Source organism: Aythya fuligula, chromosome 3, assembly GCF_009819795.1.
Source record: "Aythya fuligula isolate bAytFul2 chromosome 3, bAytFul2.pri, whole genome shotgun sequence".
Classification (NCBI taxonomy): Eukaryota; Metazoa; Chordata; class Aves; order Anseriformes; family Anatidae; genus Aythya; species Aythya fuligula.
In genome coordinates, this window is record NC_045561.1 from 110922256 (window position 1) to 110936128 (window position 13873).

Here is a 13873-nt window from a genome sequence, read left to right on the forward strand (position 1 = left end):
GACTTAGACACTATGCCTAAGTATTCCCCAGTGAAGTTCAGAGTCTGTTCACAAGCTAACAAAGCAGTACTGTACACAATGGAAGGTTCAGGACAGTGGAATAAAACGGGAAGGGAATGAAACTGGGAGAACAAAAGATGAAAAGCTGTGTTTTTTTTTTTGTTTTTTTTTTTATTGTTGTTGTTTTGTTTTTTACTGCTTTCCCTTAGGAAGCGAAGAAAGTCTGCAACGTATGCTAGCAGGGTCTGGCCCTGTTGTAAAACAGACATGTCCCAGCATCATGTCTGCTTGCTTCACTCCCACTTGTATGCAGGTACACGTGCAGACCTTCTCCAGTGGAACTGTTGTCTTGCTCACGACAGAGAACAGATGATGCCCAAATTGTTCCTATTTTATCTCCACTTATTGTTCAGTACATGGATTGTGGCAATTATATTTGGATGTTTGACTTCACAAATTAAACAGTGGTCTTAAGAACAGTTCAGGGTATTTTTCTATAGCACAAAATAATAAGCCAGTAAAGACTCCAATTTATCATTTTTACCCTTCCATGGAGAGAAAAATGGTATTGTAAAAAGAAACAAATAAGGGCAGAAAAGATCCATTGAAAACAACACAAGATTCTCACTTGCTGGAGATACAGTATGGTCAGACTAAAAGGCTTTAATCTGCTTTGCAGGTCAGTATGACGAAGTATGCACAACAAAGTCCACTGACGATGTTTGGTGGCTGAGATGAGTCAGGCCTGAGAGATTTCATATCAACTTCCCCTACCCAAAAGGTAAAAGCTCTGCTGAGTAAACACATATTTGTTTGCAGCATGCAACCATTATAGTCATGGACATATATGATCTTTCTCTTTTGCCTGTTTTTACATATTCTGAAGCCTTCTTAGGAACAATACAAAAATAGTAAGTAAAATTGCTTTAAATAGTCTTTCATCCATAACATACAGACATCTGGGTCCTTTAGTTCCAGAAAGAATCTCATACACTATGCTGAATGTGTATTGTGCACTTCCATTAATTTAATGTGTAGAACTATAATGAGCAACAAGCAAATAAAAATTAAAAAAAAAAAAAAAAAAAAAAAAAGACAAAACCAAACCAAACCAAGCCAAAACAACAACAACAACAACAACAAAAAGACATGATTTACCAGGAACAACAAACTTCAAATTAAGCCCTACAAAAAAGGACTAGAAAGAAATTCACCATTTTCCTCCTGTTCCATATTTTCTCTTCTATAATGTGTCAAATCGGGTACCTGAAAATAAATCCAGGGTACTGTATATTTTTTGTGTGTACACTTCCCAATATCTTAGAGAAATACTGGAGTATTTTACACCTTAATGTGTCTCAGTTTGCATTTCCTTAACTAATCCTAGCATTCACACTTGTATTTATTATAAATCAGTTTATATATCCCTAGTTAATATTTGCTTAGGGCTTATGTTGATTTCACAATACATGCAATTTTCTGGCTCCATCTTTATCTTCAAGGATTAGATTGAATTGAGCAGCCCTGTAGTAATTTAGTTTTATCTTGTGCCTTACAGTTTTATGTTCTTGTAATAGCACTTCCCTTCTCTATTTTATTTAATTAAATATATCTTATTTCACTATGACAACATTTTTATTTTTGAGTTTATTTGCTAAGCAGCTGCCATTGTGGCAAGACTTTGTAGTGAAAGAACACTTATTTTAAAGAAATTTAGAACAGAAATTGCCAAGTGTAGATGGAGGAAGGGATTTAAACTTGGCATAAGAGTGCTCTGAGATTAAATTTGAATTGCTCTAGCTTCTCTGTCTGGGATCTGCAGTTAAATAGCTATATTTGTATTACCTTTTTTTTTTTTTTTTTTTTTTCTTGATAAAGAAATTGCTTTCTGAAAACAAAAATAGCTTTGCCAAGTTAGACTGAAAGATTTGTGATGATTTTTTGTCTTTGGCTTCACTTACATTAAAATAGCAGGTAAATGCTAATTATTTTTTCAACTCCATCATTTTAGCACTACACAGTTAATTTTGATGCTGATGAGGGCAAGGCTAATTGACAGCATATCCATAATAAAAAGCAATGGGTCTGAACATAAGGATTCAGAGTTTCCCCACCTCTTTTAGCTTAAATGGGAAAACTGTTTTGATAAAACCAAATGTTGTGCAGGTGCATTGAGTCCCTGCTGCACAGGATGTTAAATGGGTTTGATCCTAAATTGACTAGTATGTGCAAAGTGGATGTATTTACTCACAGCGCTGGCAGCTTCTTTGGTAAATAGTCTGGCACATTACAGAGTAAGCATGTCTAGCTTCAAGTCTTTTTTTGCCCTGCAGCTGTGTGTGCTTATCTCCATTCTTAACGGAAAGCACAAATAAAACGGATATTAAATTTCTAAAAGAGTAGCTTGGGTTCATCTCATCACTTTTCTATGTGAAGTGCCTTTTCTTCTTGGGTAGCTTCTTCTGAAGTCGTGCTGAATTAGGGCCCTCTGTTAAACAAACGTCTTCTTATAGCTGGGAAACCCCTTGTACTATCTCCTCCTACTTGACTTCTTGACACCTTTTCTACTTGTGCTTCCCATACACCAGACACCCACTTTCTATCTTCAGATGGCTTTCATAGGCGATACCTTTTCCATATGATCTCAGTACCAATTGTCCATACCTGTCTCTTATCAATTCCCTCACTTATCGTACACATCTAAATTAAATTCTCTGATCATAGGAGGAACCTGGTCTTTGTAGGTTTTGCAAGTTGTCTCTCATTCTGGTCACACGGAGTTTTATTCAGCTTCATTCTGCTCTTCCATTGACACAAAGTAACTGCAATCCCTGACTTCACAGCACCACATCCACCACCTAGGTACTGCAAAAGTCTACCCTCGTTCAGCTCATCTTTCGTGTAGCTAAGGAATTTGACAGCCTAGTGCCTATTTCTGTTCTAAGGCAGATCAGCTTTACTTAAACCCATCCATTCCTGAAAGACCCCTGATTTCATAAGAAATTCTTTTGATGCAGAAATGTTAATATATAACTATGGAAACATATCACAGAAGTGTAAAATAACATGGAAAATACATAAATAATATGGAAAAAATGAACAAGAAATTGTCATTTTACCTTGTGTTCTCAACATGAACTAGGGAACATAAACTGAAATTTGGAGTCTTCTAGTTAAAAACAGAGTTATTTCTTCATTCAATATACAGTTAAGTTGTAAAACTTTTTGTAATGAAAAGTTATGGTTGAAGAAAATTTACATCCATTCATAAAATAAGTGGACAAATCACCTAAGGCTGCACAAGATCTCAAGATCTCACCATCTCTATCTCAGGATGTTTCTGATTTACAAATTACTATGGACTGGGAGAGCTTCTTGGAAATCACCAGTGCACACTAACCCTGATCTTTTTATATCCCCTAGGCAGCCACCATCAGTGATTGCCAGAGACCTAGATTTACCTCTGGCTTAGGTGAATTTTTTGTACTACCCAACGCCGTCATTCTTTTGTCCTAACTGCTATACAAACAGCTGGCAAGCCCACTAGTGTTAGTGTTGATTTTTTATTTAAACTTTGAAAGAAGAAAAGGAAGACACAAACAAAAAGATTTAGGAAAACAGTAGGTTTGGAAAATATGTCCTATATGTATTTAATCAAGAACAAAAAATAAATAGTAATAATAATAAATGGAGGAGGAAGATAGATAATTTTATTATAGTATATCACTATTCAGAATTAGCAAAGATTTTTTATCATATGGAGAAGAATTCATTCATCATTTGTTATTCATCAAAACAAATTCTAACTAATTAGTGATAGCTGATGATAGATAATCTAATAGTAAGGCCCATAAATTAGTCATAACAGCTTTTTTTTTTTTAAGAATACATTTTTTTTTAATACAAAGTCCATGCAACACAAAATTACTGGGTTCAGCAAAGAAGGCACAGAATGATATTTTCATAAATTATCTTCATGCTATTTTATCCACAAAGGTTCACTTTCTCTACTGAAGTTACCCATTCATGCTCCCCATGTTCCAAGGACCCCATCACCCAACCAGCTGCATCCTTTTGTTTTTAATTAAACAAGTCCTCTCCCCAGTACTCCATGATGTTTTTAACTACTCAGAGGCCCTTGAGAGCACTTTTCAGCTCAGTGCACTCTCTGGCATCTTACGATATGCTGCCAACAGGAGCTGATCCCCCAGATTTCTTCTCTGTTAAAGCCAAATACACAAGTGCAGTCCTACCTTTACAATCCCCCTGAGGCAAGCCAAAAAAAATGACCATTCTCCATAAAGAGACAGTACCTCTTTTTATAATCCTGTCCTAATGCTACGCAGAAGTTCAAAACAAATAATTATAGAGATGTCTTTTGAGCTAAAAGTAAAATTCCTCTACAATACTCATATCAGTCACAGAACAGAAAGCAAGTCATTAGTTTCCAACAGCTTTATAGATAAAAATCTTTTTTTTACAAGGTATGACTACAGGAAATATACAAATAATTTTGGAAATTACAAAAATATTTAGTGCTGGAATATATTTTATCCAAATTTCCCCACTACCACGTGAAGAAGGAATAGTAGTGCATATCAGAAGGCAAGATGCATTTGACACTGCTTTCATAGAAAAGGCAATGCAAACACCATACAGATGCATATAATGCATTTGCTTACATACAGGACAAGCTGGAACACGTCCTGAAGAGAATGCAAAGTCCTGAGGTGTGAACAGTGTAAAAGATAGAAGGTGGAATGCAGAATATGTATCTTTCATAGCTTCCTATTTTAGACGTATATTAGGTTAACTCTATAAAGCTTTTAAAGATATTTATAATGGTGGCTACCTGTTTTTTTAGCAAGTCAGTACTTTTTCCCTGTTGCAAAGGAGTATATTTTCATGCTAAGCTTACTTATCTCATGATTTGGCCCTGTTTTTAAGCATAAAATATTTGTGAGAAGAACTTATTTTCTTTTGGGTTCCCATTCTTTCAAAGCAATGCCCAGCAGCAGAATAATCACAATATTATGTCTAACAATAATCATATGCAGTCATTTCCAATCACAGTGGCTACATGTAGAAGCAGCCACAGACTGTTGGAAATGTGAGCAAATGTCAAACCATATTAAGCTGTCTAGAAAGAAAAAGGAAGAGGTTCACAGCTTGATGAGGAAAATTAAAACCTTGCTGAACCATGCTGAACACCTGAAAATATCAAAGAACAAAAGATAAATGGGGAAAAGCCTGAAGAAGTTATGAAATGTAGAAAAGAATAAAGTTCAGTAGAGTAATAAATGATATGAAATAGCAAAGAAAGTAAAGATAAACAATCTATAACTACTTAAAAGGTCATGGCCTACAACAAGCTGCTAGTATGGCTCTAATAACTGGGAACCTGAAATATTGTGTTCACTTTTTAATACTTCAGTCTAAGCTAGACAAAAACAGACCAGAGGGATTTGGGGGTACAGTCCAATTCCTAAAATAGATTTATGGACCAGTTGCAGCATATAAATTCAAGGGAGAGGTTCAGATGACCCTTAGTCAGTAGTGGTCTGCTGTGGAGTCAATGAAGAGCTGGTATATAAGTAAGAAATTATAGCTTTTTATTTCAGGTTTTATACTGTTTGCTCTCTACCATCCCTGGTAGAGAAGAAGCCTGTGTCCGTCAGCCTTATATAGTGGGAAGTCCGAGACAGACATCCTATTCTCAAATAAGATGCTATAATATACACACAAGTCCAGTTGTGGTTATCTAGGATAGACAGTTTATGTTCAGACCTTTGAAGAAAGAAAGCAATTTCCCTCTGGGTCAACGGGTGAACTCTGTATTACATTGTATTGAATATCTATCCATTGCCTGGACACCAGGAGACATGACACTAGAACAGATAAATGCAAAATCTGTGCTAACTGGCATGCACATAATTTTGAGTTCAGGGCTTTGGAGGAGGGAGTGGAATGGATGTAAAGCACATTGCCTGGCTCAGTCTGCTGTAACAGACCATGCTCAGTGAGGTCCATGCCAACCATAGGAAGCAGACAGCACCAACAGCACAGGGTATTCCACGTACACTTCTGGTCTCTTCTTGCAGGCTGGAAATGGCATACCGCTCAAGAGACAACTTCCACCTATTCTATGATCTTTTAAATCATTATCCATTTTATATTATTATCACTCTATGTGAAATTTAGACCTCAGATAAAATGTGTAAATTCAAAATGTCACCCCAAAAGAGCAGAGTCATATATACCTATTTTGAAAGCATGAAAATAACATGAAACAAAAGATGAATAGAAGAAAAAAAAAATAGAAGTGATACCAGACCATTTAGTTTAGAATAGAGTCCTCACATTAAAAAAGAAAACTGAGCTAAGTGTCAGGGAAATTTTTGTGTTTTTAAGACACATTAAAGTGTCTCTAAAGGAAACATTTGGGATGCTAAAAACCAGATTGAACAATGAAGAAATATATTTCATAGAATAATCCTGCAGTTGCAGGGCAATGAACTGGATGACATAATAGCTATTTTCCATTCCTTGTATCTGTGATTCTATGATTCTAAATATATATTCAGAATCCAACAAGAAGGAAGTGAGACAGTAGATGCATTGAAGAACATAAGTGGAAAGTTAGTGACAGATGAGGCTGATTCTGCTGCAGGCCTAAATTAATTCCTCACCTCATTATTCATGGGGGACCAGGGATGGGGATTGAGAGGGGTGGAGGCATGGGGGCAGTGTAAGGTACTATCTCTGGGAGCAAGAAATTCTCCTGAAGGGGAAAGGAAAATGTTAAAAGCCTTTGCTATTGCACTGGAGAAGATAATAAGGCAATTAGTACTGTTACATTTGACAAAGCACCAGGCTCAGATGAATTGTATCCCAGAATCCTGAAGGAAGTAGCAAAGGAAATAAGAAAGCCTTCAGCAAAGGTTTTTGACAGGCCACAGTGGAGGGTAGTTGTACCCAAAGACTTAAGGGGTACTAAAATTATTCCCAGAATCAAGAAAGAAACATGGGAAGATTCAGGGGACAAACCCTCTAAGTCTCATTTCAGCTGAGAGAAAGATATTGGAAATATTGTTAAGGGACCATGCTGAAGCCATTTTAATATATAATTTAATGCAAGTAACAGGGAAAATATTGAAAAATCTGCACATCTTTTTAGCGTGTTATTGGAGTAGTAGAGCACAATGAAAAGACTGATCCCATTCATATACTTTTCAAGGTGGTATAAAAGGGAGGAGAAGCCTCTGAATAAACTATGACGTGAATTAGTTGGAGTAAATATCTTCAACTCATCTGGCCATTGCCTTAAACGTTACCAAAACAGAGCTGATTTAGGAGTTCAACATTACAGAAAAAACATGTAAGAGCTAAAAGAAATGCAGTAATGCATCCTAGTGGTTGAAGAAGTTTGAAGAATTCAGTCACTGTGGTTACAGCTACATTACAATCACATATAGATAGATCCACCCATAACAGTTTTAAACTATCTAAGCTAAGTACTACTACCAGTGCAGTCAGGCAGCACCAACTCATGCTGCAAAGCCTGACTGACACCCACAGTTTCAGCATGGTCCTTCCCACAATCAACTTTATCACAACTGCATTACCACAACCAGGATTTACTAGTTTAAAGCTAGCTGAGGTGAGCCTATAAAAACAGTGATATCCATAGACATATTCCTAGACAACCAGTCCTCAGTCTTTTCAATTTGATAAATCCATCTCTGAAGCTTAAAAAACAACAACAACAAAACACACCACACTCCTTAAATCCTTTGTCTGCAGATGTAAACTTGTAAAGCAGAAATCACGAGAGCTGTATTCCCAAAAACATAAATAAGGCATTAGGACTGGATCCTGAACCTACCACCTCTAGTCTTTCATTCTCTGTAGGTTGTGACTGTGCCCATATTCCTTCAGGAATATGTTGGTTTTTGTTGATGGTGTTTTTTTGTTTGTTTGTCTTCATCCTGTAACACCATTACTTGTCTCCCTTTTCCTTTTCCTTTTTCTTACTTACTTCCAGTTTGCCCTTCAGGAATCCCCTGGAAACCTAGATTTAATCCCTGACTGAATCTGTAACCATGAACAAGTCATAAAAATTCAGACCTCTGGGAAGCTAAATCTATTATTCTTTTGTTACACTGTGTTATAACCTTCTGTATATGGAGAATGTTATTACTTCTCTTGCTAAGGTTTCATGTTTTAAGCCATCAAGTAGCATATGTAGTGTTTTAACTGTTGTAAAGAGGAATTATAAAGAAAATAGTCTTTAACATAGCTTAAAAATTTCTGGGAAAAAAAAAAAGAGAGAGAGAGAGAGAGAGATTAGATTGGAGATTGGCATCTCTATCCACTAAAGGCAATAGGAGTTCTATCTTTCCAAAAAGTATAGGATGTCAGGTCAGGAGGTAAAAGTGGACAAAGAGAATTTCTTCTGCTGTCACTCTTTTTAATCCAACCTCCTTTGCCCTCTCCTACCCCCCCAAAAAAATAATTAAAAAAAAAAAAAAAAGTTTAACTACCCAAAACAGGGATATCCCATTTCTGCAGTTTAAAAGGCCAAGACATTATGTGTGGGATGTCTGTGTGTATGTGTGGGAACAAGTAAATTTCACTTTACTTATTTTAAATCTCACCATGACATGCATGTAAAGTTGTGAAGTTAGAGGTATCATTGTTATTAAAGGATTTTTCTCATACAGTCTGATCAGCATTTTTCCCCCTTCATATCTTTGAAGGTTTTTTTTTGTTTGTTTTGTTTTTTTTTTTTAATTCATCTCTCAGCTCTTCCCTCCTCCCCTACCCAGTTTTTCTGGTTGGTTGTCAGGCTTTTGTTTGCTTGGTTTTCAAATAGCTGCCAGACATTTTAGCAGAGGGCTGACACTAAGGTCTGCAAAAAGCAATTTTATTTTGTTTATATGACTGTAAACACCTGTTCCAGATGGACAATTTAGGGGATTGTTTGGGATTTGGCTTTTGTGGCACTTTGCCCTGAACAGAGCAGAGTATTTCCAAGAACAGTCTGAGCTATGTCTTTTCATCCGTACACACAAAAGGCTACCTCCTGAAGGTAACGCTGAAGTCTACAGGGTCCCACTGGTGTAACTAAAAACATCATTTGTCCCAGAGCTTTCTTCATATTCACAGGGACAGATTCTGCCTGTGGGTGTATATATGCCACTTTCAATGACACCAGCTGAAGTTGCGCTGAAAAAATAAATAAATAAATAAATAAAAAGGAAAAATAAAAAGAGAGACAAGGAGATAGAGAAACAGAGACATTCCCTAGTGCTCTTGTGAGCTTTCTGCTTTATAGTACAACCTGTGCAGAAGGATTGAAAGGATATAATATGTAGCATGCAGAGGGATGACTAGGGGGCATGAAACCATCTGCAAATGTTTGAAAGATGTTTGCGTTCCCCTTAGGCATGAAAGAAATTACTTCCTATGTTACCAGAGAATTTTCCAAGAAATAGTGGGTCAAAGTTAAAAAAGAGAAACTTAAAATACATTTCAGGGAAATGTTTCTGACAGTGAAATTGTATGCATTTTTAAAGTAAGCACAAAATCAGAGTGTAGGCAATGAAATACATAAAACTTTTTTTTTTTTTTTTTTTTTGCCAAATATCTACAGGGCAATCCAAGTGATCTAGAGTCTTATGTCTCCTGAGAAGAGAGTCAGGAACCACAGGAAAATGGGTTTCATGCTCTTTGTTGTTGGTTTTGTTTTTGTTTTTGTTTTTTTCCTGGGTGGTCTAATATGAGATGAACATTCTAGAAGCCTCAGAGCTCCTTTAGTTGATGTCCTTCTAGCCTCATGACTTTTGGAGTCTTACGGAGACTTATGGAGAAGATGATTCTTGAAGTTATTGAGGCGCACCTGGGGGACAATGCAGTCATTGGTCCCAGCCAACATGGGTTCATGAGGTAATGCCTAACAAAGTTGATTTTGTTTTGTGATAAAAACACCCTTCTAGTTGACCAAGGGAAACCAGTTGATGTGATCTTTTTGGACTTCAGCAAGGCTTTTGACATGGTTTCCCATAGGATCCTACTGGACAAAATGTCCAGCATACAACTTAACAAAAATATCATACGATGGGTGAGCAATTGGTTGACGGGCAGGGCACAAAGGGTTGTGGTTAATGGGGCCACATCTGGCTGGCCAATGGTCACTAGTGGGATCCCTCAAGGCTCCTTTTTAGGGCCAGTCCTCTTCAATGTCTTTATAAATGATTTGGATGTAGGACTAGAAAGTGTTTTGAGCAAACTTGCCGACGACACCAAACTTGGAGGAGTTGTGGACTCTGATGAGGGTGGAAAGGCCTTGCAGAGAGATCTGGACAGATTGGAGAGCTGGGCAATCACCAACTGTATGAAGTTTAACAAAGGCAAGTGCCGGGTCCTGCATCTGGGATGGGGCAACCCTGGCTATATGTACAGACTGGGCAACGAGACACTGGAGAGAAGCCCCTCAGAGAGGGATCTGGGGGTTGTGTTTGACAGCAAGTTGAATATGAGCCAGCAGTGTGCCCTGGCAGCCAGGAAGGCCAATCGTATCCTGGGATGCATCAAGCACAGCATCACTAGTCAGTTGAAAGAGGTGATTGTCCTGCTCTACTCTGCACTGGTCTGGCCTCACCTCAAGTACTGTGTGCAGTTCTGGGCACCACAGTACAAGAACATTAAACTGTTAGAGAGTGTCCAGAGGAGGGCGACGAAGATGGTGAAGAGCTTAGAGGGGAAGACGTATGAGGAGCGGCTGAGGGCACTGGACTTGTCCAGCCTGGAGAAGAAGAGGCTGAGGGGGGACCTCATTGTGGTCTACAACTCCCTCGCGAGAGGAGTGGAGAGGCAGGTGACCTATTCTCTGTAAACACCAGTGATAGGACCCGTGGGAATGGTGTTAAGCTGGGGCAGGGGAAGTTTAGGCTGGACATCAGGAAGAGGTTCTTCACCGAGAGGGTGGTTGCACACTGGAACAGGCTCCCCAGTGAAGTAGGCACTGCACCAAGCCTGTCTGAATTTAAAAAGTGATTGGACCGTGCACTTAGTCACATGGTCTAAACTTTTAGGCAGACCTGTGCAGTGCCAGGAGTTGGACTTGACGATCCTTATGGGTCTCTTCCAACTAGGGATATTCTATGATTCTATGATATATCATATACTATATCCTTGTCTCTAAATTGGAGAGACATGGATTTGACAAATGGACAACTCAGTGGGTAAGGAATTAGCTGAATGGTCTCACTCCAAGAGTTGTAGTCAATGCAACAATGGCTCAGTGTCCAAGTGGAGTCAATAATGGGTGGTGTTCCTCAAGGGTTGGTATTGGGATCTTTTTGGGTGACATGGACAGCAAAATCAAGTGCACTGTCAGCAAGTTTTCCGTGTTGGATGGGGCTTTGAGCAACTTGGTCTAGTGGGAGGTGTCCCTGACATGGAAGGGGGTGTGGTAGGCACAGTGGGGAGGGAATCGATGATCTTTAAGATCCCTTCCAAACCAAACCATTCTATGATTCTATGACTTTTGCATTATTGACTGCTGAAGAAGTGAGAGAGCCATCAAGATCAGTAAAGTTTGGATGTACTGGGAGTTCAGTACTCAAGAGATGCCAACAAAAGAAACTGTCTGCCTATATATTAATGAGAAAAGTATAATAAATAAATAAATAAATAGCAAAGAGAAAGAAGAAAAGCCCACAAGCAAAACCAAAAAGTAGTGAAAGTCACAAGACATTGGGAGATGCCCAAGTCATCACACTAAAGGTTGTGTTGATATCAGACAGACTATCAGTGGGTTATATGTACTAATGGTAAAGGCACTTCATATCTTGCAAGACAGGGAATTATGATTTCCTGTCAAGGTGACTGAGCACACATCTGGGCACATAGGTAAGAACTTTAAGCTATGGGTCTAGTGTTTCTGTTAATCAAGGAAAATAATAAATTAGCCTCCACTCCTATGGAAACAAATTGCTTCCACATTTCTTGATTCATGTTTCTGGTTTCTTTTGGGGTACAGAGATTGTGTCCATGCTGCAATGTGGCTGGAGCACCCAACCCTGCACTAGCACCACTTACCTGTAATGTCTCCCATCAAGCACAGCTCTAGTACATATGTTTGCCTCTGCATACTTCACCCCGTGCACACATACTGTGATAACACCTGTATGCTCTGTATAAAGGCATATATGATTTATGCCACTGTTTATCCTGGATCCTGTACACAAAGTGTAAACACTGGTGATGTTTTGCTCTGATTCTGGCAACATTTCACCACATGGAAAGACTTCAAGATACTCATATGCTAACTATAGGTAAAGTTTGCCATCATAGGCCTACCATCAGGCTCTGAGAATATTGGAAGAGTCTTCCAAATGAAATGGTTCTACATGTATTGTCTTCTCCAAGATCAGCTACCAGAGCTCTGGGACAGTCTGGTCTCCCAGTCATCATGCAGTTTTTCCCTAAGGGTGCTAGGAAAATGCAAACATATTACAGCTAGGTTGACATGCAGTGACATTTTGGGAAGAAAAGACAAGCAGATGTCTTTCATGAGCAGCTCACTGCCATCCTGAACTGTCAGAATAATTTTTTTAAGGCATCCATTCCTGTGGACATGAAGTTTGAAATGACCTGGGTCATCACTCAAGGCCTATCTGTAACCACGGTAATGACAGCTAAATCCATTCCACGGTAGTCAAGGTGTATTAGCCAGACCATGTACCACCCACTGGCATGACTATTGACTCCAAATTCATGGGACAGAAAACCTTGTCACAGTGACTCACTTTTCTTAGTACTTCTGGATCACACCAGCATTCAGGGAAGATGAATTTCATTCTGCACTTACCAGCTTTACAGCACCCTAATTTCCAGAACTCATCTATATCCTACTGGGGAGACTCTTTCCACTACCATGGACATGTATTAGAGTCCTAGAATCATTTAGGTTTGAAAGGAGCTCTAAAATCATTAAGTCTAACCCTTAATCTAGCACTGACAAGTCTACTACTAAACCTTGTCCCTTAGCATCACATCTACAAATCTTCTGAATACCTCAATGGATGGTGACTCAAATTCTTCCCTGGGCAGCTTGTTCCTGCTTCACAACATTTTAATTGAAGAACTTTTTCCTAATATGCAACCTAAACCTTCCCTGGCACAACTTGAAGCCATTTCCTCTTGTTCTATTACTTGTTGCTTGGGAGAAGAGACAACCTCCCTTCACTACAACTTCCTTTGAGGTAATTGTACAGCGTGATAAGGTCTCCCCTGAGCTTCGTTTTCTCTAGGTTTAATAACACCAAGTCCCTCAAACACTCCTCATAAGCCTTGTTCTCTAGACACTTCACCAGCTTTGTTGCCCATCTTTGGACTCACTCGAGCACCTCGATGTCCTTATTGTAGTGAGGCACCCAAAACTGAACACAGTATTCAAGGTGTGGCCTCACCAGAGGCGAGTACTGAGGGACAAGCACTTCCCTAGTTCTGTTGGCCACACTATTTATGGTAACAAAATGCTGAAGAGGTGAAATGCTTCCCTCCAAACAAGCATGGCATAATGAGTGTTCAGGAGGGGACATATGCCGACAGTGTCACTAGCAACTCCCACTCCTGACAGGAATTGTCCCAGACCATACCAAGGGATCCCTCTGAGCTACTGTCTTGTCTCTGACAATGGTTTGTAGCATTGTCTTGAAGACATCAAATCTCATGAAGTAAAACATATGAGATTAGTGTAAGTATAGAGTCAGCCTTCCTGGGAAGGGCTGGTGAATGGCAAATAGGCAGGGAGCAGAAAGGAGAAATGTACATGTTTGAAAACAGTAAATCAAAAAGTGAAATA